This window comes from Salvia miltiorrhiza, chromosome 3, assembly GCF_028751815.1.
Source record: "Salvia miltiorrhiza cultivar Shanhuang (shh) chromosome 3, IMPLAD_Smil_shh, whole genome shotgun sequence".
In the NCBI taxonomy this organism is placed as follows: Eukaryota; Viridiplantae; Streptophyta; class Magnoliopsida; order Lamiales; family Lamiaceae; genus Salvia; species Salvia miltiorrhiza.
The window spans coordinates 18,432,658-18,436,379 of NC_080389.1; the positions used below are offsets into that span (position 1 = coordinate 18,432,658).

A 3,722-nucleotide genomic window follows, 5' to 3' on the forward strand; every position below is an offset into this window, starting at 1 on the left:
ACCCTGGTACTATAAATAGGTCTTCTTTTGACCTATCTAGGGTTCCCAGCTTTAGTTTTTCAGTTCCCAACATTCATATTTCAGTTTTATAGCTTTAGAACTTTTTAGCTTTCCAGTTTTCAAGGCTTGGATTAAGATTGAAGATTCAAGCCGCTACAATTGTTTTAATTCGGTTTTTATACAATTTTTTTTTACAATTGCGTTCAATTTAATTATGTTTATGTTTGATTTTATTATGTCTGGCTAGTTTTTTTAATCTGAACTTAGGGTTTGTATATAGCTGATTGATTATGTGTTTTTGATTTATTGATATCAATTTGCCCTCCAACTTGTGATTCATGATTCCTGGTGCCTGTTCTCTTGTGAATTATCTGATCAATGATTTACATGTCTAGCTGTTCAGTTTGAGTCTTGAATGCGATAATTGTTCAGCCGATTCAGGAATGCATGATATAGTGTTAGCCTTAAGTCTTGAATGCGATAGGTGAAGCTATAGGAAGCTATTCTTTATGTGCTATTTGGAGTTAATTTATTCCTTGGAGTCTTGAATGCGAAAAGGGATTTATTAATCTACGTTCATAGGTGGTCGTTAGAGACGCTTGTGAATAATATAGTGATCTTTCATCAGGGTTGGATTAAAATTGGTAATTGAATTAATAGGTTAAATGCATGTAGTTGATTAGTGAATGTACATCCCTAGGGTCAGAGTTTTCCTTACATTTGAGTTAAGTAATCGTTATTTATATGCTCTTTAGTTTTGATTTGCTTAAATTTAGTTCGTAATTCACCTTCAATTTCGTTTCACTTGCATACTGTGAGAGTCTGTGTAGGAGATATATATAGTAATTTCGTTTTACAGTCTCTGTGGATACGATACTCTGCTTGCTGTTTTCGTACTACAATTACACTGTTTAGTTGCAGTTATTTGTTGCTATAAAAATAGTGATCACACGGCAGCCATGGCCGTCGATCTGCCCCTCCCACCACCAGAAAACCTAGAAATCGATCTGCCACCTCCCTTCCTCCATATGGTAAGTATTAAATGTTTGACTATTTTAAATATAGAATGATTATTATTTTAGAAAGAACAAATTGTGGAAAGATTTTTAATAATGGAAACTTAAACCCTAGATTTTTATGTTAATTAATTTTCAGTTGCTGTTAGAAAGAATTTTTTTTGGAAAGAATTTTATCAAAGGAAGCTTAAACCCTAAATTTTCATCTATAAATTCATTAGTTTGAATTATTAACGATGCAGCAGACGCAAGGTAACCTTCTTCTTCTTTTATTGTCTTTCTTTTCTTTTGCATTAACGCGGCAATATCTTCTTATTTTTCTTCTTTTTTCCAGATTTTTGGTTCTAGGTGCCTGGTCCAGAATCGCCGCTCGCCAGCCGCTGTGTTGCAGTCGCCCACTCTTATTCTCACTCCAACTAACTCTATGAGGGAGTAAGCGATTGCTTTACTACATTCTTTACGAATTTCGGTTTTGATTGCTCTGTTTTCCGTTTGCTGTTGCGTTGAATGGAATTTTTAGTTTGTAGATAATTGCTTCAGTGTCATTTAATTCATATCTGATGCATTTTGATCTGTTGGGAGGAGAAAAACAATGATCTATAATGTGTTAGGTTGGAAGAAAATGGTTCGTGATAAAAAAAATTTATATGTAGTAATGGTTTAAAGTAATTATGAGATATATACATGTTGATAGAAATCTTGTGGTTGTATAAGTTCAAAATCAGATTTGTAAACTGCTATAGTTTCTTATGCAAGTAGTTATTAATATAGGATATCACGGAGTTCAAAGAGATTTTGTTGCTCTTGATGTTGTTAGATTGTTATATTGTGATATAGTATTTTGCAATAGAGGTCTATGTTTATAAAGTTTTGAGTCCCTAAATGAAATTCTTGACCTTTATACTATATGTTCTCCATTTTAACATTTGACTGCATATGAACTACTGCAGTTTTGGATCTTTGGTTGCCCCTTTTCTGTCGTATTATCATTTGATCTTTAATCTTGGTTGTTTTGCAGCTTGCGTTGTGGAGCCATTTTACACTGCATTAGAGGTAAATTAAATGCCTATGAATTTCAAATAAGCTAACTACCTCTGATCTCTGTTTGCACCACCTTCACATTGTTGCCTGCTCCTTCTTTTCCTTATATGACTTTACAGTTTTATTTGAAATTCATTTAATGTTAGAAAATTCGATGCATCAATGCTCAGAAACATCTCAAATGCATATAACAGACTTTCTAACTCAAGCATATGTGATTGCTACCTTATATATTCCTTCTTGCCACATGAAAAAATGTTTGTTACTAATTGAGTTGGAAAATGACAGGTATTCTCCAAACATAAAGGAGATAACAGTGTTGGACAAGAAAAGAGTGAGGAGGGCCAAGTTTTATTATCTTAGAGATAGAATGAATCCACTTAGGAAGAATTAAAGTCATGCTTTGGATAGTGGATATGGAAAAGTCACGAATATGTGCTGATGGTGGGCACAGTTTTGAGCAGAAGGATTTTATAAACTAATAAAAGTTATATATACACTGGTTGCAAATAATAATCGTATTATATAATAGATGATTGCAAAACATAATTTTTTTATTCATGTTATTATTTATTTATGCAATGATGCGACATAAGAGTATTATTATTATTATTATTATTATTATTATTATTATTATTATTATTATAGGTTTAAAGATTTCAAAGGACTTTGTATATTTTACTTTAATGATCTGTGGAAATTTGAGTTGTTGTTGCTACTGCTAGAAGTTGTGTTTTGTTATTTTTAGTTAGGTAATTAAGTTTATGAGCTGTTATAGAAAATGCATGATCTGAAGGTGAAGGTGATCTTCTGCTCCTCATTTGCTTTGGTTTTGTGGAGATCTCAGCTTCTTGTGGTGTTTTGTCGCTTGAAATTTCTGTTAGTTGTGTCATTTGGATTAGACTACTATAATTTTGATTTTCTGTATTGTTGCTATTAGCTGATTGAGATCAGATTTGCTCTCTGCTTTCCTCTGAGAGAGCTTGAAGCTCAAGTAAAGTGAATGACCTGATTGTTCGTGACCTATGATGTAATTACTTGCCAAATTTGAACTGTCGGTTGATTTTTGTGTATATAAATCCATCAGAAAAATATCGATTGATTTTAAATTAATATATGGTTTTCCTCTTATTTTACTGCTATATGTCCTCTCCGATTTTGGTATGTATCGCATGTGAAGCTGCGGTTTATACAATTGAAATACATGTAAAACGGGTGACGTATTTGCTAAATGAATAAATCCCGAAAACTACTATGTTTATCAAATTAATGGATGCTATTTTGAGTACATTATTTAAGCATTCTTTTAACAATGAAATCGTTATTTGTTCAATCAGTGAAGATTCCCACTGGTGTACAAGAATTTGAAATTTTATTTAAAATTTGCTGCAGTTTTGTGGTAATTTATTTGTTTGGTGGTTTATTACATTTGTTAACGCCCCTACCTCTCAAGTCTTGGTGGGTATCCGACGAGTAGTGGGTGGTAGATATCATTGGGTAGCGGATTGGTGGATACCCAACGAGCAACGAGTATCCGTGGGTCGCGGGTATGGGTGGCATATAGTATTGTACAAGAAGTTGAAATTTTCTCTGTAATTTGCTGCAATTTCGTGATGATTTATTTGTTGGGTGATTTATTGCATTTGTTGGGTGGTTGATTGCAGG

General features: G+C 33.0%; 1 long non-coding RNA gene across 1 annotated transcript; it reads left to right on the forward strand.

Annotated features, from left to right (window-relative positions):
* The first annotated feature begins 1,349 nt into the window (after window positions 1-1,349).
* On the forward strand, window positions 1,350-3,722 carry LOC131017973 (uncharacterized). The gene is made up of 3 exons (XR_009099951.1): window positions 1,350-1,448; window positions 2,035-2,069; window positions 2,346-3,722. It is a non-coding gene; the product is annotated as an uncharacterized LOC131017973 (long non-coding RNA).